Raw genomic sequence first — 23,725 nt, 5'->3', positions numbered from 1 at the left:
ATTTTGTACCGACATATTTTAGAGCCTGGCGCAACATAAAGACTACTTTTTACCGCGGGAAAACATCCGTTTCCCATGGGAATCGGTAGTATATTGTTTTTTTAACGCCTGTTCCGGTCAACGAACGACGTCGATCATTGTTACTAGATAGGTAAATTACAATCATTAATAGAATATGTTATAGTTACTTATTACCTTGGAATTGATTGGATTACCATGGGAAAAAAATTAAAAGGGCTCATCTAAATTCTTTCTACTTAAGTTAGTTTAGGCTGATATCATAAACTATAAGAATAATTTACCGAGGGAAATCATAGTACTCCCATGGGAATGAAAAAACATTGTTCTTTTACGGCTGAAGGTAGTTTGTAAGCTGTTGTCGGTTTGTCTGTTTGTCGGTTTGTCTGTTTGTCTGTTCACGCTAATCTCAGAAACGGCTGAACCGAGTTGGATGCGGTTTTCACGAATATATTGTGGTATGCTTCAGTTATGCTTTAGTGTTTGTTTCATGTCAATCGGTTCATAAATAAAAAAGTTATGTCAAATTAAAGAATCACGTCGAACACTATTCTATGCTTATACATAGGCACCATTAATCTCCGCAACTATTTGACGGATTTGATTGAAATTTTGTACCGACATATTTTAGAGCCTGGCGCAACATAAAGACTACTTTTTACCGCGGGAAAACATCCGTTTCCCATGGGAATCGGTAGTATATTGTTTTTTTTAACGCCTGTTCCGGTCAACGAACGACGTCGATCATTGTTACTAGATAGGTAAATTACAATCTTCTATACATATAATAAAATTGTAGAAAAGTGCTGTCTGTACATTGAAAATAAAAATAAAAAAAATAGCAGGGGTTATTGTTATGTCGATGTCGAACCCAAAAACGTAATTAACTTTTTTTTTGTCTGTTTGTCGGTTTGTCTGTTTGTCGGTTTGTCTGTTTGTCTGTTCACGCTAATCTCAGAAACGGCTGAACCGAGTTGGATGCGGTTTTCACGAATATATTGTGGTATGCTTCAGTTATGCATTAGTGTTTGTTTCATGTCAATCGGTTCATAAATAAAAAAGTTATGTCAAATTAAAGAATCACGTCGAACACTATTCTATGCTTATACATAGGCACCATTAATCTCCGCAACTATTTGACGGATTTGATTGAAATTTTGTACCGACATATTTTAGAGCCTGGCGCAACATAAAGACTACTTTTTACCGCGGGAAAACATCCGTTTCCCATGGGAATCGGTAGTATATTGTTTTTTTTTAACGCCTGTTCCGGTCGACGAACGACGTCGATCATTGTTACTAGATAGGTAAATTACAATCTATACATATAATAAAATTGTAGAAAAGTGCTGTCTGTACATCTATCTATACATATAATAAAATTGTAGAAAAGTGCTGTCTGTACATTGAAAATAAAAATAAAAAAATAGCAGGGGTTATTGTTATGTCGATGTCGAACCCAAAAACGTAATTAACTTTTTTTTTGTCTGTTTGTCGGTTTGTCTGTTTGTCGGTTTGTCTGTTTGTCTGTTCACGCTAATCTCAGAAACGGCTGAACCGAGTTGGATGCGGTTTTCACGAATATATTGTGGTATGCTTCAGTTATGCTTTAGTGTTTGTTTCATGTCAATCGGTTCATAAATAAAAAAGTTATGTCAAATTAAAGAATCACGTCGAACACTATTCTATGCTTATACATAGGCACCATTAATCTCCGCAACTATTTGACGGATTTGATTGAAATTTTGTACCGACATATTTTAGAGCCTGGCGCAACATAAAGACTACTTTTTACCGCGGGAAAACATCCGTTTCCCATGGGAATCGGTAGTATATTGTTTTTTTTAACGCCTGTTCCGGTCAACGAACGACGTCGATCATTGTTACTAGATAGGTAAATTACAATCTTCTATACATATAATAAAATTGTAGAAAAGTGCTGTCTGTACATTGAAAATAAAAATAAAAAAAATAGCAGGGGTTATTGTTATGTCGATGTCGAACCCAAAAACGTAATTAACTTTTTTTTTGTCTGTTTGTCGGTTTGTCTGTTTGTCTGTTTGTCTGTTCACGCTAATCTCAGAAACGGCTGAACCGAGTTGGATGCGGTTTTCACGAATATATTGTGGTATGCTTCAGTTATGCTTTAGTGTTTGTTTCATGTCAATCGGTTCATAAATAAAAAAGTTATGTCAAATTAAAGAATCACGTCGAACACTATTCTATGCTTATACATAGGCACCATTAATCTCCGCAACTATTTGACGGATTTGATTGAAATTTTGTACCGACATATTTTAGAGCCTGGCGCAACATAAAGACTACTTTTTACCGCGGGAAAACATCCGTTTCCCATGGGAATCGGTAGTATATTGTTTTTTTTAACGCCTGTTCCGGTCAACGAACGACGTCGATCATTGTTACTAGATAGGTAAATTACAATCTATATCTATACATATAATAAAATTGTAGAAAAGTGCTGTCTGTACATTGAAAATAAAAATAAAAAAAATAGCAGGGGTTATTGTTATGTCGATGTCGAACCCAAAAATGTAATTAACTTTTTTTTTGTCTGTTTGTCGGTTTGTCTGTTTGTCTGTTTGTCTGTTCACGCTAATCTCAGAAACGGCTGAACCGAGTTGGATGCGGTTTTCACGAGTATATTGTGGTATGCTTCAGTTATGCTTTAGTGTTTGTTTCATGTCAATCGATTCATAAATAAAAAAGTAATGTCAAATTAAAGAATCACGTCGAACATTATTCTATTATACATAGGCACCATTAATCTCCGCAACTATTTGACGGATTTGGTTGAAATTTTGTACCGACATATTTTAGAGCCTGGCGCAACATAAAGACTACTTTTTACCGCGGGAAAACATCCGTTTCCCATGGGAATCGGTAGTATATTGTTTTTTTAACGCCTGTTCCGGTCAACGAACGACGTCGATCATTGTTACTAGATAGGTAAATTACAATCATTAATAGAATATGTTATAGTTACTTATTACCTTGGAATTGATTGGATTACCATGGGAAAAAAATTAAAAGGGCTCATCTAAATTCTTTCTACTTAAGTTAGTTTAGGCTGATATCATAAACTATAAGAATAATTTACCGAGGGAAATCATAGTACTCCCATGGGAATGAAAAAACATTGTTCTTTTACGGCTGAAGGTAGTTTGTAAGCTGTTGTCGGTTTGTCTGTTTGTCGGTTTGTCTGTTTGTCTGTTCACGCTAATCTCAGAAACGGCTGAACCGAGTTGGATGCGGTTTTCACGAATATATTGTGGTATGCTTCAGTTATGCTTTAGTGTTTGTTTCATGTCAATCGGTTCATAAATAAAAAAGTTATGTCAAATTAAAGAATCACGTCGAACACTATTCTATGCTTATACATAGGCACCATTAATCTCCGCAACTATTTGACGGATTTGATTGAAATTTTGTACCGACATATTTTAGAGCCTGGCGCAACATAAAGACTACTTTTTACCGCGGGAAAACATCCGTTTCCCATGGGAATCGGTAGTATATTGTTTTTTTTAACGCCTGTTCCGGTCAACGAACGACGTCGATCATTGTTACTAGATAGGTAAATTACAATCTTCTATACATATAATAAAATTGTAGAAAAGTGCTGTCTGTACATTGAAAATAAAAATAAAAAAAATAGCAGGGGTTATTGTTATGTCGATGTCGAACCCAAAAACGTAATTAACTTTTTTTTTGTCTGTTTGTCGGTTTGTCTGTTTGTCGGTTTGTCTGTTTGTCTGTTCACGCTAATCTCAGAAACGGCTGAACCGAGTTGGATGCGGTTTTCACGAATATATTGTGGTATGCTTCAGTTATGCATTAGTGTTTGTTTCATGTCAATCGGTTCATAAATAAAAAAGTTATGTCAAATTAAAGAATCACGTCGAACACTATTCTATGCTTATACATAGGCACCATTAATCTCCGCAACTATTTGACGGATTTGATTGAAATTTTGTACCGACATATTTTAGAGCCTGGCGCAACATAAAGACTACTTTTTACCGCGGGAAAACATCCGTTTCCCATGGGAATCGGTAGTATATTGTTTTTTTTTAACGCCTGTTCCGGTCGACGAACGACGTCGATCATTGTTACTAGATAGGTAAATTACAATCTATACATATAATAAAATTGTAGAAAAGTGCTGTCTGTACATCTATCTATACATATAATAAAATTGTAGAAAAGTGCTGTCTGTACATTGAAAATAAAAATAAAAAAATAGCAGGGGTTATTGTTATGTCGATGTCGAACCCAAAAACGTAATTAACTTTTTTTTTGTCTGTTTGTCGGTTTGTCTGTTTGTCGGTTTGTCTGTTTGTCTGTTCACGCTAATCTCAGAAACGGCTGAACCGAGTTGGATGCGGTTTTCACGAATATATTGTGGTATGCTTCAGTTATGCTTTAGTGTTTGTTTCATGTCAATCGGTTCATAAATAAAAAAGTTATGTCAAATTAAAGAATCACGTCGAACACTATTCTATGCTTATACATAGGCACCATTAATCTCCGCAACTATTTGACGGATTTGATTGAAATTTTGTACCGACATATTTTAGAGCCTGGCGCAACATAAAGACTACTTTTTACCGCGGGAAAACATCCGTTTCCCATGGGAATCGGTAGTATATTGTTTTTTTTAACGCCTGTTCCGGTCAACGAACGACGTCGATCATTGTTACTAGATAGGTAAATTACAATCTTCTATACATATAATAAAATTGTAGAAAAGTGCTGTCTGTACATTGAAAATAAAAATAAAAAAAATAGCAGGGGTTATTGTTATGTCGATGTCGAACCCAAAAACGTAATTAACTTTTTTTTTGTCTGTTTGTCGGTTTGTCTGTTTGTCTGTTTGTCTGTTCACGCTAATCTCAGAAACGGCTGAACCGAGTTGGATGCGGTTTTCACGAATATATTGTGGTATGCTTCAGTTATGCTTTAGTGTTTGTTTCATGTCAATCGGTTCATAAATAAAAAAGTTATGTCAAATTAAAGAATCACGTCGAACACTATTCTATGCTTATACATAGGCACCATTAATCTCCGCAACTATTTGACGGATTTGATTGAAATTTTGTACCGACATATTTTAGAGCCTGGCGCAACATAAAGACTACTTTTTACCGCGGGAAAACATCCGTTTCCCATGGGAATCGGTAGTATATTGTTTTTTTTAACGCCTGTTCCGGTCAACGAACGACGTCGATCATTGTTACTAGATAGGTAAATTACAATCTATATCTATACATATAATAAAATTGTAGAAAAGTGCTGTCTGTACATTGAAAATAAAAATAAAAAAAATAGCAGGGGTTATTGTTATGTCGATGTCGAACCCAAAAATGTAATTAACTTTTTTTTTGTCTGTTTGTCGGTTTGTCTGTTTGTCTGTTTGTCTGTTCACGCTAATCTCAGAAACGGCTGAACCGAGTTGGATGCGGTTTTCACGAGTATATTGTGGTATGCTTCAGTTATGCTTTAGTGTTTGTTTCATGTCAATCGATTCATAAATAAAAAAGTAATGTCAAATTAAAGAATCACGTCGAACATTATTCTATTATACATAGGCACCATTAATCTCCGCAACTATTTGACGGATTTGGTTGAAATTTTGTACCGACATATTTTAGAGCCTGGCGCAACATAAAGACTACTTTTTACCGCGGGAAAACATCCGTTTCCCATGGGAATCGGTAGTATATTGTTTTTTTAACGCCTGTTCCGGTCAACGAACGACGTCGATCATTGTTACTAGATAGGTAAATTACAATCATTAATAGAATATGTTATAGTTACTTATTACCTTGGAATTGATTGGATTACCATGGGAAAAAAATTAAAAGGGCTCATCTAAATTCTTTCTACTTAAGTTAGTTTAGGCTGATATCATAAACTATAAGAATAATTTACCGAGGGAAATCATAGTACTCCCATGGGAATGAAAAAACATTGTTCTTTTACGGCTGAAGGTAGTTTGTAAGCTGTTGAATTTTAAGAATAATGTCGAACAGATTCCTTCCAGTTTCCCGTGGGTCTGAGATGTTATCCCGCGGTAAAAAGTAACATAAGTGTTGTTATTTCCAAGCCTAAACTAACTGTTTGCCAAATTTCATCCATATCTGTTCAGTAGTTTTTGCGAGAAAGACTAACAAATATGCGTCTATACAAAGTTTCGCGTTTATATTATTAGTAAGAGTTAATTCTATTACGAATAACTACTTTTTTTCTCTGTTAGTAGAATTTACTGAAACTTTATAATAATTTTTATTTATAATAAATATCTTTATAGAGAAGTTAAATAAAAATTATCGGTTTAGGAATCGCGGTTCAGCTTAGGATGGACGTTTGTCGGTTGCATACGACGACTGCGCGCGCGGGTAGGTATATAAAGCGCGCCGAGAACCGCGCCGCGCCATTAAAGTAGGTTTTTTAGCTACCCAAAATATACATATAATAAAATTGTAGAAAAGTGCTGTCTGTACATTGAAAATAAAAATAAAAAAATAGCAGGGGTTATTGTTATGTCGATGTCGAACCCAAAAACGTAATTAACTTTTTTTTTGTCTGTTTGTCGGTTTGTCTGTTTGTCGGTTTGTCTGTTTGTCTGTTCACGCTAATCTCAGAAACGGCTGAACCGAGTTGGATGCGGTTTTCACGAATATATTGTGGTATGCTTCAGTTATGCTTTAGTGTTTGTTTCATGTCAATCGGTTCATAAATAAAAAAGTTATGTCAAATTAAAGAATCACGTCGAACACTATTCTATGCTTATACATAGGCACCATTAATCTCCGCAACTATTTGACGGATTTGATTGAAATTTTGTACCGACATATTTTAGAGCCTGGCGCAACATAAAGACTACTTTTTACCGCGGGAAAACATCCGTTTCCCATGGGAATCGGTAGTATATTGTTTTTTTTAACGCCTGTTCCGGTCAACGAACGACGTCGATCATTGTTACTAGATAGGTAAATTACAATCTTCTATACATATAATAAAATTGTAGAAAAGTGCTGTCTGTACATTGAAAATAAAAATAAAAAAAATAGCAGGGGTTATTGTTATGTCGATGTCGAACCCAAAAACGTAATTAACTTTTTTTTTGTCTGTTTGTCGGTTTGTCTGTTTGTCTGTTTGTCTGTTCACGCTAATCTCAGAAACGGCTGAACCGAGTTGGATGCGGTTTTCACGAATATATTGTGGTATGCTTCAGTTATGCTTTAGTGTTTGTTTCATGTCAATCGGTTCATAAATAAAAAAGTTATGTCAAATTAAAGAATCACGTCGAACACTATTCTATGCTTATACATAGGCACCATTAATCTCCGCAACTATTTGACGGATTTGATTGAAATTTTGTACCGACATATTTTAGAGCCTGGCGCAACATAAAGACTACTTTTTACCGCGGGAAAACATCCGTTTCCCATGGGAATCGGTAGTATATTGTTTTTTTTAACGCCTGTTCCGGTCAACGAACGACGTCGATCATTGTTACTAGATAGGTAAATTACAATCTATATCTATACATATAATAAAATTGTAGAAAAGTGCTGTCTGTACATTGAAAATAAAAATAAAAAAAATAGCAGGGGTTATTGTTATGTCGATGTCGAACCCAAAAATGTAATTAACTTTTTTTTTGTCTGTTTGTCGGTTTGTCTGTTTGTCTGTTTGTCTGTTCACGCTAATCTCAGAAACGGCTGAACCGAGTTGGATGCGGTTTTCACGAGTATATTGTGGTATGCTTCAGTTATGCTTTAGTGTTTGTTTCATGTCAATCGATTCATAAATAAAAAAGTAATGTCAAATTAAAGAATCACGTCGAACATTATTCTATTATACATAGGCACCATTAATCTCCGCAACTATTTGACGGATTTGGTTGAAATTTTGTACCGACATATTTTAGAGCCTGGCGCAACATAAAGACTACTTTTTACCGCGGGAAAACATCCGTTTCCCATGGGAATCGGTAGTATATTGTTTTTTTAACGCCTGTTCCGGTCAACGAACGACGTCGATCATTGTTACTAGATAGGTAAATTACAATCATTAATAGAATATGTTATAGTTACTTATTACCTTGGAATTGACTGGATTACCATGGGAAAAAAATTAAAAGGGCTCATCTAAATTCTTTCTACTTAAGTTAGTTTAGGCTGATATCATAAACTATAAGAATAATTTACCGAGGGAAATCATAGTACTCCCATGGGAATGAAAAAACATTGTTCTTTTACGGCTGAAGGTAGTTTGTAAGCTGTTGAATTTTAAGAATAATGTCGAACAGATTCCTTCCAGTTTCCCGTGGGTCTGAGATGTTATCCCGCGGTAAAAAGTAACATAAGTGTTGTTATTTCCAAGCCTAAACTAACTGTTTGCCAAATTTCATCCATATCTGTTCAGTAGTTTTTGCGAGAAAGACTAACAAATATGCGTCTATACAAAGTTTCGCGTTTATATTATTAGTAAGAGTTAATTCTATTACGAATAACTACTTTTTTTCTCTGTTAGTAGAATTTACTGAAACTTTATAATAATTTTTATTTATAATAAATATCTTTATAGAGAAGTTAAATAAAAATTATCGGTTTAGGAATCGCGGTTCAGCTTAGGATGGACGTTTGTCGGTTGCATACGACGACTGCGCGCGCGGGTAGGTATATAAAGCGCGCCGAGAACCGCGCCGCGCCATTAAAGTAGGTTTTTTAGCTACCCAAAATGACTGTGATTATGATCCAAAATAAAAATAAGTATATATTTAAAAAAAAACGCTGCTCATAGTCACTATTCCACGCGAACGAAGTCGCGGGCACAGCTAGTTGTACAATAAAATTAAAATAAATAAATAGTGACAGTTTGCTATTTTCTTAGCAAATGTTCAATTTCTCGCCATATAAGTGAGTAAACTAATGTATGTTTGTATCTTGTGCCATTGTTTCATTTATTTGTAGCAGCTCATAAATATAAACTTCTCAAATACACAAGCAACAATACATGGCAACACTTGTATAATTAAAAGCGCGAAAGTTCTCAAATCAAATCAAATCAAATCAAATCATTTATTTGTTAGAATACATTTTTTGTTTCTAAATGACTTCTGTTGGTTTGTTCCGCTATGTTCCTAAACATGTCCTTCTACTTGTTGAGTTGGAGTATAATATTTTTTTTCTATCACTTTAAGAATAGAATTACTCGCAGCGTACATAAATTATTTAGATTTTATTTTATTCCGTTGGAGGAATCTTGAATTTTTGGGGTAAAAACTGAAGTCGAATTAAGTAAATGACTGACTTTGAAAATTGAAGTTACTAATATCACGTCCTCATAAGTTTACTAGGTAATACGAATTGAATAGTTAACTTAAGGTAAGCTTGGGGAAATTTTCGGAAAACTCAAGAATCTTTCATTCAAGAATAAAAAGAAAAACTAGTTTCATATTCTTTAATTACCTTGATGACGCCGGTGGATTAGTCCGCTTGAAATGATAAATCACATGACTGACTGACATATTGATTGACGCACGTGTCGTCAGTCATTAAGTCAGTGTCCTATTTTAAATAGGTATTTAGATACCAAAAGGTGCAAGAGGACCTTTGACGCGAGTCCCAGAATAACCGTGTCATGCATAACTTTGTGTCGTACGACAAAGTTGGTTATGGTTTGAAAACTTTAATGCTCCGGTTAATTTTGTCGAGAAACTTTAGTCGGTTAGATTTCTTGATAAATGTTGAAAATTAAATACAACCTTTTTTTATGAACGCGATAACATCATCATTTAAGAATCAATCACAAACTAAGTAAATTTTTATCGAAACTATTATTAATATGTAGTACACTACACTATCTCTATACCCATTATAATTTTAATTTTTCATTTTAGCCAGTAACATTTCCCGAACTTTATGTATTCAACCCCTATCACCTTACCAAACACCACAAAATGACCGTTACTGATAAATGAAAAAAGAGAGACTGATAAATGAAAGAAGAGATAATACAAGTTTATTTTCTGTTTTAAGTACTTGTGAAGATTTCTAAGATTGATAGCTTATTTATGTTTCTTCTCTGCTTTTATATGTATCTACCCTGTCAAAGATAACGCTGTATGTGCTATTTATTACATCACGAAAAATAAACAACAATCGAACATATTATAATAACATACGAATAAATAAGACACTAAATGGTATAAAGGTGGCCTTTTCGCTAAAGCAATCACTTCAAGCGACCTAAGATTGAAAAAAAAAACGGACAAGAGGCGTTGGCAGCTAAATACTTCTTTTTCTACATCTTCTTATATCATTGCTCTGAGTATGGATTTAAAATTTATGTGCGGAAACTTCGCGAGTCATTGCACCAAAGTCCCGACGATTAAGATTTAGTAGTCCCGAATAGTTCAGATAGTTCTCGACTTGGGTCGCGTTGATCTTAAATCTATTGCGGTAGAATTGTTTCGTGTGGACGACCCTATATATAAACTACTTACTGGAGGACCTCTGGAAGTAGTTAAGGGTATAAAATTTAAACTGTGACTTTTTCTCTACAATGTCTTCTCTTTTAGTGATCTTAACCCGGTCGAAACCGTGGTATGAGTGTCATCAAAAATAGTTTTAAAAAAGCATAGAAAAACGAATTGTCTTTTATGAATGCTTAACTACATCAGCGGGGCTAGCGTGGTTACGCACTTACATTACTACAAACAAACGTTGTCTCGTTTTACGCCATAACAAAAAGCGAAACAACAATATTTAATCGCGCTACAAAAACGATGTCGCGCGTGTCATGCTAGCCCCGCTGTTCATTAATTAACTATACAGAAAGATAGATCAAATTTATATACACTACTTTGAGGCAATCCCTACAACTCAGTGCCACCGGGTATCGCGAAGCTAGACCGGGGTATAAAAAGCTTTAAAAAAATGTTTTAAAAAATCAATTTCATTATCATAAAAATCTTTCATCATTAACACATTCATATCCGAAACGGAAATTCTAGAACAAGGGTAACCCTGTCCCATTAATGCTCATCTTAATTGAAACCCTTAGCATGGGGTATATTTGCATAATTTCTCCGTAACTTGATGTTCTAACTTACCGTTAACATATGCGAGCGTAATTTCGACTGTAATTAAATGTATGCGAATCGTCTAGAGGTTTTGGCGAAATATGATTTTAATTCGTGTTAATTTTAACAGCTATCCTGATTATTTGTTTAAAATATTATAACTTCTTCATAAAATCGTAATTTTTTTTAAAAGTGTAAATATATATGTTTTTGAACCTGATGTACTTAATTAGTGTTCTACTCGTAATAATGATGATGTGTTCGGAACGTATTTAATTATGGATCCGATCTTTTTAAAGTGTTAATAATTTTAATTAGAACTTTTTGCATTAGGACATGCAGTATCGATTGATATGTCAGCCATTTTATTTTAGAGGTACGTCCATTGTACATATATAATCTTTTTATTAACCTCGGCCTATTTACTTATTTACTACTTAAGAATGAAATGAGCCGGTAAAATTCCAAATTGCGTTGAATAATTGCCTAAAAGCCGAGTTGGAGTTGTCATTTGGTTCAAGCAGTAGAAAAAAAATTATTAAATGTTTCAACAATGATCTTAATCTGTGTGACCTCTTCAGACTCCATAGTGTTCGAGGATGAATGGTGTTTAATTACAAGCCTGTACTAGGAAGGGGCGGGTATTCGTTTGTCATGACTCAGCAATTGTGGAAAGTTACATTGAACTGAGTAAATTAGGATTACTCTTATGGTTTCCGCCTAGAATAGGATGACTCGAATTAGTATCATAGATTGTCGGATGCAATAAGCACATTTATTCACTCAGTACAGACAAAAGCATTAGTATACCAAACCTCACCGCAAAACCATAGTACCCAAAATTACAGCAAATTTGCCTCTCTTATACCTACCGCTACCGCATTATAGCGTCCCATTCAGCGTAACTAGATATGCGGTTGACTGTACATCAACCATGATCTTAGAAAGGCTAGGTGCCTCTGTAACAGGTCAAGGACAGACGGGAATAGCTTAGATCATGCTAAAGATCACCAGATAAACCTCAACATGATTACTTTGGTACATCAAATTGCACTTTTGGTCGAATTTTGTTCAGACTAAACAATAAATACTGATGGGGTTAAATTAATTAGAAAACACGTATCCTGTTGCAAAATATTGCTAGTTCAATCACATCAAAAGGGATTCAGAGGAAGGACATAAAATGAGGTGGGATGATGATATGAAAAGTTACCTTTCTTCTTAATAGGAAACGATGGAAGGTCTAGTTCAAATACTTTGATAGACAAAGGTTATGAAGATGAAAAAGGGTTAAACACAGCCATGTAAACATCAAAACATGTTCTAGAATAAAGTTCACGAAGAATGTATTCATTGGCCGTGTAATCTGTAATGGTAAACAATTCGCCGAGTCAGATCAATCACGGGCCTACACTCTCCGCTTGTCCTTTATACTTTATTCATAGAACGGGCTACAGGGTTACCAACTCCAAATTGTATCACAGTTAGATATAAATAAAATATTGGGAAATCAATACTTTAGAATTAATTATTTATTGTATTTATTATAATTTTTATGATATTCTTATTCAGATTGTAGCCTGAACATTAAAAGATTTCATGTTGATAATTTATTTTTTGTTTTTTCAAGTAAATAGTTAGTTTTCTTGGAGAATGCAATAATCTGAAGTGCGGATTCAGAGAAGTTTAGATTCATCTGATAAGTATGCAATTATCGATTTATCAGACGAATGTAAAATGTTTATTTCTGTCTTTAATATGCATGCAAATTTTCTTTTTCCTTTTGCCGAATATTTTTTATAATCTTTCCCTTTGAGTTACATAACTTGTCTTCGTTCGTTTTCTTTACTATTTTTCTTAATTAATATGCGGCATGGGAATTTCGAAAGAGTATCTCGTTTTTTTTTAATCAGTTAGAAGACACAACCCTACGTACACCCAAGTACCGTCCGTCAACTGTCCATGTTGATTGTTGTGGATATTAATCACATACTGAGAAAGGTAGGGAACCTCTGCCTCGCATTTCTTTAACGTAGCCACGTAACTAGAGTCAGGATGAGTGGCCAAGTATTTATATATATACTTACTTTGCGTTAGAAATTACTACACCTAGTGTATCGCTAGATTACTTGACTAGGTAGAAAATACATTATAGAGATTTAGAGATGTTAGACAGACAATTCGGTAGTCTGGTCGAATTGTTGGATAACAATGTTTACAGTTACATATCCCAAGAAGTTGCCAGATATTTAGTCCTGGGATACCTCAGAGCCTAGATATAGGTAAAGTTGATACCATCAACTTCTGTCGTCCATACTATGTGACTGCTAAATCACATCCCACTGGTCAGTTTGAATGGGAACGATATGGTCCCAATAACCAAAAATGATTATTTTGTTAGTAACTAAGAGTTTCTTCATCGTTCTGGCTCTAAAACTGATTAATTCCTCTCTAGAAAGAAGTACGGGTGCTCTTTTTGATCATGACAATTGACCATGGCATGATTAATCCATACTGGATTAGGCAGACCTGGTTTTTACACGAAGCAACTCCCATCTGATCTCTGCAATCTTTTCAAAAGAACCTATCTCATATTGGATCATGGTTAAAGTAACACTAGATAAAAGAGCCAATTAATCTAATTTCCAAATGAATTTCCTTTCATTTTCGTACATCCACGTTCGCCCAAAACTTGAGAAGCTTGATGCTAGTCATTATTTATTCGAGTCGTAATTTGTTTTGTTACGATAACACCGATATTACATCCAAGTTTCATATAAGTAAAAATTAATTGCACCGTGTTTATCTTTACCGGTCTTGTTTCTTCTTGTGGTTAACTTGGAAAATTTATTACGAATCTTTCCCCAAATGAGATATATTTTTCACCTCCCTGTGACACATAATGAACGCAGTTGAACAAATCTAGGACGTTTTGGTGAAACGTCAGGTCAAGAATATAATACCTTAAGCCGACGAGTTTACCTACACGGAAGTATTGATGAATGTGGATGAAACTAAATATGTAAATAATGCGGGGATAGTGCCAAGTAGAAAGAGTCTTGTTTATATAAATGTATTTTGTGCTGATAAATAACTTAAAAATAAGTTGATTTGTATAAAAATATTGCTTACTAAACTTTTGTTAACATTTTTTATATGCTTTGACAATGAACAATGATTTTTATACATAGTTAGCAAAGAAATACATAATTAGCACAGAAATGGTGAGAGTATTTCAGTTAATTCTTCATTTAAAGGACGACAGCTTTAAAGGCGTTATATAAACTGGAGATTATAATAACCAAGTCAATTATTATTTTTCGCATGCCATTCAAATAAAAATATAATATTTGACAACAGGCATAATTAAACTGGTTCAAAAATTTATAAAGAATACGACCACTCCATCACTTTCCCATGGATGTCGTAAAAGGTGACTATAAACCTATCTCTTATATACTTAGGATTCTTCATTTAGGAGCCATTAAGGCAAACAGCTGAACGTGGCCTTTGAGTATTTTTATGACTGTCTGCTCTGTCTAACCCGCAAGAGAAATAGACGTGATGATATGTTACGTTAAGTTCAAAAATGTTGTGCTATTTTCTAAAACGAACCAATACCATGACTCTCCTTTTTCTGATGTCGTGTAATGAACCGGCGGTGGTGTACCGTATCAAAGGGCTTTGTTTTGCCACAGTTCGGGAAGGGAGATTCACACGAGTGATTTTGTGATAAATTATCATTTCCATTGTTAAAACTGTCGTGTTAAATACTTGCAAATAACAGATACTGATGATTATTGGAGGTGTCGTGTCGTTTACTGTTAAAATTATTGAGTAAGCCCGCGTGAAAGTACATAATGTGCTTCTATGTATATGCATGCATGCAAAGTTCAGTCATGTTGATAGGCTAGCAACCTGTCTTCATCTAAATCTTCATCACACTAAACGTGGTCGTGAAATCTGTGCGAGAATATGCTCTGTCTATCCTGTGTGGGATAAACATAACATATGGTATATGTATTTTATTATAAATACACTAGCAGTAACCTACTCCGCCCGGGAATTCTCTCTTAGTAACCATAGACCACATAAGATGCTATATTTCAAAGTTAGTAACTAAGTAAATGGTTTATTGTTCACTAAAGAAGTACATTACAAATATAAAACCTTAGTACAGTACTGAGTACAAGTACCGCATGATATTCGCGATTCCCAAAGTCTTTCTTCATTCAGACATTCCATGTTTAATTATGTAAGTATTAGCATGTATATTTAGTTAAATATGTTAAACTATATTTATGCACACGCCAAACTGCTCCAAAATTCATCTCTCATCTCATGGGTCTACTGAAAGAGATTTCTTTTGAAATAAGTAGCACCTTTGTACTAGAATTACTGTAATAAATTCTCCTGTATATAATTTTGTGTACATAAATAAATGAATAAGTCAAATTACTAGACTTAGAATTAGACTGTGCATTGTCAGTCAGGCAGTCAATCAGCTACTTTGTAGCGGAAGAGTTTTACGTAGATTGAAGTTTAATGTAACAAGTTTCATTCTTACACGTATTTCATTTTTATCTCATCTAGGCTTTCCTTATAAGGGTTTCCGCATACAAAGGACTTTTAAAAGAATATGCAAAGCGATGTAGCGTACGCAATTTGCATAATATTATTGATATTGATATAAGTTGACGATATAAAGCTGTTTGGACATTGACTTAATAATTTACATTAGAATGAGTCATTATTGACAAAGAAATCATTAGCATACTCAATCATAACTATTAGTATTCATATAAAAAGCTTTGTTCATTTTTTTACAACTTTATTTGCATGCGATTCATGTAGCATTCTCTCTCTAACACATTAATCATGTCTATATCCCTTTCGGGACAGACAGAGACAATCGTCAGTTGGAATTGACATAGTGACCGGTTGCTAGCCCATCACCTACAAGATGAATCCCGAGTTTATAAGACTCTCTCATCTTTGCGCGATTCTAATTGCCCCACGGTGATTTAAAAATATGGCAGTATGGATATGATTTCAAAAAAGGAGAAAAGGTAGAAATGATGTATTCCTTGAAGTCATTTTAGTAAAAATTTGCCTTCATTGCGAACAATTCACTTTCTTGTTTTCCCTCCACTCTAATTCTAACGGCCGCATCTATATGTATAAAATAGAATAGAATAGATTTATTTTCAAAATCGGATACAACGTATCACTAATTGACGTCACATCACTTAAATCAAATTATAACTAGGTACTACCGCTTCTAAAGCGCGTGTGTAGAAGAAGCGGCGGAACAAACTACACTGCAGCATTTTCACCGGACGTATAAACATAGGTATTAAGGTCAGGAAATTCTTAGAAAAAGATACAGGTACTGGGCTAAGTGGAGCACCTAACAACATATCGCAAACGTTACGCTGACTTTAATAGACTACTATTATAATTTTCTACGAGTACGTTCGTGTGCAGTAAAAACGTGAATCATCCCCACTTTGAAATGCCTACGCGGTTGTTTTGTTATCCACTTGTGGTGAGGTGTGGTTTCCGTCACTTTAGAACAGCACAACTCGAATCTCTTCCTTGTGGATGTCGTGAAAGGCGACTAAGGTAATAGGCGCACTGGTCTGGAAGCGAAGAAAATAGATAACGTGTGCCAGCTTCTCTTTCAGTAGAGATCAATCATAAGGGAAACATTATGGATTAAATTAAACGCTTTCTTTTTTTAGGCGATGGGTTAGCAACCTGTCAAATCAGAGTTTAAATTCCATCGTGGAGTGGCTTTTTATTATTTTCGAGACTGCTTGCTCTGTCTACCCCGTAAGGGATAAATAAGTAATATAAAGATGTATATACCGTGTGGTTCCCGGTACTAATACAAAAAAGAATAGGACCACTCCATCTCTTTCCCATGGATGTCGTAAAAGGCGACTAAGGGATAGGCTTACAAACTTGGGATTCTTTTTAGGCGACGGTCTAGCAACCTGTCACTATTTGAATCTCAATTCTATCATTAAACCAAATAGCTGAACGTGGGCATTCAGTCTTATCAAGACTTGTTGGCTCTGTCTACCCTGCAAGGGATATAGACGTGACCATATGTATGTATGTATAAACTATTATAGATTTTTACGTTCTTGGGCAGCACAAAAATGACTCATCCCACCTTGAAATGCCTGCGCGGTCAATTTCTCAGTTATCCACTCATATGACACTATTTAGAGAAAAAAGAATGCAAGCTTTTGCATTACGCAATTCTTAAACAGGGTTCAGATGTTAAGATACATATCTGTGAAAAAAAAAGATTTCTTTAAAAAAATGTTATATATTTAAGACTATGTTTGCCACGGGATAAGGAATCGGTGACACTGTCATCACTAGAATCAGAAGCAAATACACTGATTTATTTAAGTTATGTGCGTTTTAATCATCTTTCTGATGATAATCCCGGTTGCATCGTCACCTCTCCGAAGTGGAGCTGGGTTACCTCTATGACCACTATGAGTATTCTCGAGTGTGTAAATCAGGTTGTTTTACAAAGCGACATCCGCCTAATCTACGCAAAGTTCGACGTAAAACCTAACTTAGTATAAGAAGTCTGCGAATTGCTCGTAGTTTTGAAAAGTCCAATGATACGAGTATAATAAGGGATAGGCTTATAAACTTGGAATTATTTTTGGCGACAGGTTTACAACCTGTCACTATTTGAATCTCAACTCTATCATTAAGCCAAACAGCTGAACGTGGCCTATCAGTCTTATTTAGACTGTTGGCTGGCTGGCTCTGTCTTCCCCGCGAGGGTTACAGACGTGATTATGTGTATGTTTGTATGTATGCAATGATATAATGTACGAGTAAGATCCACAGTAGCTTCGTTAATCAACGGTGTATGTTATTTCTATAAGTACCTCACAGTTTCATGTTTTATTTATGTTATTTATAATTACACCGGTTCTAGGTACATCGCCCACGGCGTTGTTCGGTTTATTTGCCGTCGAATATCTGATTCCGTCAGCATTTGGTATCCAATTTGTTTATAAGCAGAGCAGTATCTTATTTACGACTATAGCTGTTGCCCCCGGCTCAACCCGCGTTTTCTCTTAACCTTTGGAAACTACAATTATCCAGACCTATACAATTAAACTTCGGTATAATTAATTCTATAGTATCCTTCTTCTTGCTTCTGACTTTAGTCCAGGTTGCGTTCTCACCACGAGGAGCCTGGGGTATGCCTTTAACCATGGAGTCAGTTTGTTACACGAAGCGACTTCCACTCGACGAAAAATATCAGTTAAGCCAACAATAAATTTTCGTCTGCTATCTTGCTTCTTAACCCTACTCGTGTCGCTAAGATCATAAATGGTCGAGTCAAACAATTACACCATCCCGTAGGGCATGTCTAATGCGCCAATATAAATTCATAGCTACGCTGTTACCCGGTCAGCTCCCGAGGCAAATGAGGTTAAACTGATATAATTTTTATTAACTGAGGGTGGGGAAGGACAAACGGCAAATTTCTTAGACTGTAACCAATTTCACAGGAAGAAAAAGTTTTGTTTCTTTTAAAGTAATCTTTATATAATTATATATATACCTATTATGCTTAATAATTTCTAGTCCTTACGGGGAAGACAAAGCCAACATTTTGACAACAACCGAAAGGTCACATTCAGTTTTCTGGATTAAAGATTGAATTGATATTCAATTAGAAATAAGTTGCTAGGTCATCGCCTAAAAGAAGAATGTTAAATTTATTAGCCTATCCCTTAGTAGCCTTTTACGACATCCATAGAAAAAAATGGACTGGTCCTATTCAAAAGTGCCGGGAACCAAACAGCACCTAATTGATTTTTATCGGTCTTAAATTACTCAAAATACTTGAATAAAAATACATACATACATATGTTCACGTCTATATCCCTGGCGGGGTAGACAGAGCCAACGGTTTTGAAAAGACTGAATGGCCACGTTCAGCTATTTGGCTTAATGATAGAATTGAATTGGCTGAACTCAAATAGTGACAGGTTGCTAACCCATCGCCTAAAAAAGAATCCCAGGTTTGTAAGCCTATCTCTTAGTCGCCTTTTACGCCATCCATGGGAAAGAGATGGATTGGTCCTGTTCTTTTTTGTATTGGTGCCGGGAACCACACGGCAAGGACACTTGAATATTTGAAATAAGTATATCTTGAAATTGATATCTGTTTAAGATTGTATGAGAATTGGTGTTACATTACTGCTTCTAAACAAATATTTGTAAGGAATCGTTGTCATATTGATTTCATAGATATAATTACATTTCTTGCACCTGTATAATATTCCAGTTATGTGTGTTCACAGCTAAACATATTTATAACTGGTGGGATGATGTCAACTGTAAAAACTTTTCCAAATCTTTTCAATATATAGAAGTTTCCTCGTCGGCCTGTGTTTAACAACTCTCTTTTAAGTGGGCTCAAAATGTTGACGCTCACCAGAATTATTATTTGATAATTCGAAAATACCTATGCTGTGGCGTGACCAAAAGAAATGAAGATACTCTTGTTCAATACGTTTTATCAGATATATCAAATGAACGAAATCGCTTCATTTGTAAGTAAATTTACGCATGAAAGCAATATTCGGATGCCAATTCCGAAAATAAATCGTGGTCCTTTGAAGGATCCTTTTGCAATAAAAACTTCCAGCCCTTAAAAGGGAAGCGATTCAAAATGATCCACAGCTTTCTTTTTCAAAGGGATGGGCATTAAGCGATATAAAGTTATCTGGACCTATCCTTTTATGGTGGCAATCGTGAGTCGGATGGCAAAAAGGTCAGAACGAGTTGGTCATTACATAGAATAGGCTGGTGATGGCAGGATGAAAGTAAAATTTACGCGAGTCGCTATTGTTGTTTGAATGGTCGCGGTTATTTTTTTATGTCTGTGGAGCGGACGTTAGCATTTAGCGGAATGTTTTATAGGTGAGTTTATTTGTGTTAGTTAGATATGCTCCCACTTGTTTTTGTGTGTACACGTTAAGTTTTTGTTCTTTATTCGTTTATATTTAGTTTGTACGGATTTAAAAACTAGCTCTTAAAATTGGAATCAAGAAGATAATCCAACATTATTATCTCAAGAATTACATATTCTTCTTATTGTTATACAGTTGTTTCTAGTTATTAGATATCGGTTTATTTTCACACCAAAAACTTTACTTTGAACATTTATTTTACGATTCAATTCAGTTTAATCAGAATCAAATTCTGATTAATGTAGCCATTGTGCCAATCATCATCTTACCAAATAAAAGAGCACTCTTTGATCAAACGAATGCAAAAACATGAAGCATCCTGTCTGATCACACAGTGGTAACAATCCTTCCTAGAAATGTAATGGCAGCTTTGCCCCTAAACGTCCCTTTGAAAAGGTCAAACGCCTCACGGTATTCCAAATAATTATCGTTGCCGGCAGAAACCCAATAAAAATTGCACGAAATAACCAACTTGCAAACATGCCCGGAGTGCGTACCGATCGGTCCAGTGCGCGTGCGCCGGTGTCCAAAGACGGACGCAAAACACGTGTTTCAAAACATCAACATTCGAAATACAAAATTTTTAAAGGATATCGTACTTATACTGATGATTGGACTTTAAAACCGTGGTATTTACAGTGTTAATTCTTTTTATTTGTGTAATGCGTCTGCTCTTGTCAGACGATCAATCAAAGTTCGTTGACATATAGTGATGTGTGATTCGATTTTTTTTTTGTGATCGGCACTTCAAATTGGGATACATTCATCAAATTGTTTAGTGAGAAATTGTGAATCATTTAAATTCTTACCAAAAGGATGATCTAATCGGCACACCTACACATTATTATAATAATGTTTGAATTAACAATAAGTAGGAGCTACGCCTAATATTATAATTTTATGGTTGATAATCGAAAACTTAAGGAATGAACATACTCGTATATATTTTAAAAAAAGATTATGATAACTATTTTGAAATTTGTTACAGTATGTTGTTATAGGTAGGTGATTCAGATAAAAATAAAATGTTTATCAAAAATGCACACAATATACCCCAAACTTCTTATCATTGCCTTGAACTGTCATATCGCACAATGATAAGGCAAGCGTGCCAATTTTCTTTTGTTTACCAAGACAGTATTACTTCAATGCACTTTCATTCATTAATATAGAAAATATCTATATTCATTTAGACAAAAATCTTACTTAGTTTCTTTATTTATATACATAGAGGTTCCTTTATTTGTATCATTAATAGTAATTGTGAAAAATAAGAATGATTGTTTCATCTCTACTAATAATTTGTTTATCTTTTATGAGTTTCTTTACTTAGAATTTGTCAGGGTTTAACGAACTTCCTTCTCCTCTTTCTATCTCTGATATCACTTATTTGACATAATGATAAAATTTTCCTGAAAATGCATACACAGTTTTATCCTTATAAGTATACTGAAAAAAATGAAATGACGTTTTGAAATTACGCAAACTATAGTATTCTCCTTATTCTTAAGTCAGGTAATGTTAACTTTTTTCAATGTGTGATAATTATTTTAGTGCGCCAAAGACAGCAGATGTTTCCAATTAGTTTTTCATGGATCTTCAAAGCATCTATTTTAATAGAATCAATTTCATTAGGTCTATCTTTATTCATAGATCTTATTACACATGTGATTTCTATCTGAATCGATTGGCACATGCAGGTTCCAGGAAATGCCTACCTCAATGATCACTTACTGTGTCATGTCTTATGTGTGCTACTTTCCTGTTTTACTTTGTTGTCAGTTGTTACTGAGTTGTATATTTTATTATTGCGAAATGGGTGTTATTTTTTTCTGGTAATACAAATTGTGATAAACAAAAATTCTGCAAAGTAACGAAATGACACCGCCTTATAGTTTTAGACCTGATGTTTCTGAAGAAAATGCACACTCTGTTCATACTGATTTTTGGATAACACAAGTATTATTGTCATAATCTGTCAGTGAGAAAAAACAATATTATAGATGCTAACCAGGAAATTACTTAGAACTACGATTGCATAACTTATAACTAGTCGTTTCTCAAAAACTACAGTGAAGAGTTATTAATAAAACAGCACTGACGGTTAACTAGAGGTTTGATATTTAATCTCATGGTAATAATTCCTCAGATGAATATTTATAGTATCATTTAGGAAATAATTACTCATGTGGATCGACTTACCTTCTGAAGATAAGTCATGACTCTATAATTACTTAGAGGTAAAATTTTAACAATTTGTTGATTTGATATAATCTATTAATCGAGTATTTGGTTGTAAGAATACAGTTCCTGTTGATAAAAGATATTAATCCTAAAGAAATATCATTTAAAAATAGTAAATCATATTTTACTGTACAGTGACGGTCAGTAACACTGACATTGACATAAAAAAGAAATACTACATGATACCTTTAAGTTAACGTAAACGTCTGAAGTCATCAGAAAGTTACTTTACAACATAGGTACCTAAAATTACAAAGTTGTTACAAATAGTCATATTTGTCATATTCACCGCAACAAATTGTTTCTTGCCGTTAACAGATGTTTTTTAAATGTAGGTCACGTTTGGCATGAACATTTTGTTTGCTTAGTCGACTTTATTGTCAAATGCTTCATTTGAAACTTAGTCGACTTCCTGTTTCATTTTGCAGTCTTTGGTTTTAAGAATGATTATGACTTTTTTCTTTTAATTTACGGCGTACAATTATTTTGCACATTATGTTTAACGAAATATTTAAAAGAGTAACTAATTGACTGAATATGTATCTAAGCACAGTCAAAACAGCTGAGTCTATAGATTTGAAATTTGTCGTGAAAGTTCTTGTGTTGTCAAGTCAATTCGCTCAAATAGGATTACTCGAAATTCCCGCGGGAATGGAAAATAACGGGATTCTAGGTGTTATGCTATTGTAGGCACTGGCTGGTTTTTATTAAAAGTTCAGCAAACACTTAAATGTCATGATATATTAATGGAGATGTTTGCAGAAAGAGACCTTAAAATTGTAATGTTAACGATAAAAGGTAAATGTGACATTAACTTCGAACACCGTTAAGATATAAATAATGATGGGATGAAAAATGTGACCTTTCCCTTATGGAATGTAGTACTAATAAGGTCAAATGAGAATTGTTTCTTATACATACTTTGTACCTTTTATGCTGATATTAAATTTATAGAACATGTAACTTAAATTTTTTCACGTATAGATAAAAAATGAAGAATTCTAACAAGAATGGAAAGCCAATAAAACTAGATCAATCGAGCTTAAAAAAATTGCATCTGAATTGAAAATATGGAAGGAGCAAAAACAATTGCAATACTTCATCTGAAATAAAATTCAATTACTATAATAATCGTAAGACGATGAACCAGGAACCTGCAATGCTAGAGATAAGCCATATGAATTATAACCTTTCTTGTGGGTCTTATCTCGCGGTTATATCAGATAGCAACCAAGTAGGAGCTTGTGAAATTGAGCCAGCTTTTATGGTATTAAGGTAGATAAGACTTCAGATGGGTAAGCTTGGCTAATCGCATTTATTG

General features: G+C 34.4%; 1 protein-coding gene across 5 annotated transcripts in view; it reads left to right on the top strand.

Moving 5' to 3' along the window:
• LOC106139755 (protein sprint) overlaps positions 1 to 23,725 on the top strand; it is a 230,636-nt gene that overhangs the window by 58,047 nt on the left and 148,864 nt on the right. For 2 of the 5 annotated variants that reach the window (XM_060948276.1, XM_060948275.1), the window contains exon 1: positions 20,682 to 20,789. The exons of 1 other annotated variant lie outside the window; for it this stretch is intronic. The gene's annotated coding sequence lies outside the window, so the exon portion shown is untranslated. Of the gene's footprint in view, positions 1 to 20,681; positions 20,939 to 23,725 lie in introns of those variants that run through there. 2 more of the 5 variants (XM_060948274.1, XM_060948273.1) reach the window with 1 other exon arrangement.

This window comes from Amyelois transitella, chromosome 15 (assembly GCF_032362555.1).
Source record: "Amyelois transitella isolate CPQ chromosome 15, ilAmyTran1.1, whole genome shotgun sequence".
Lineage (NCBI taxonomy): Eukaryota > Metazoa > Arthropoda > Insecta > Lepidoptera > Pyralidae > Amyelois > Amyelois transitella.
This window is presented reverse-complemented; position numbering and strand designations above follow the sequence as displayed.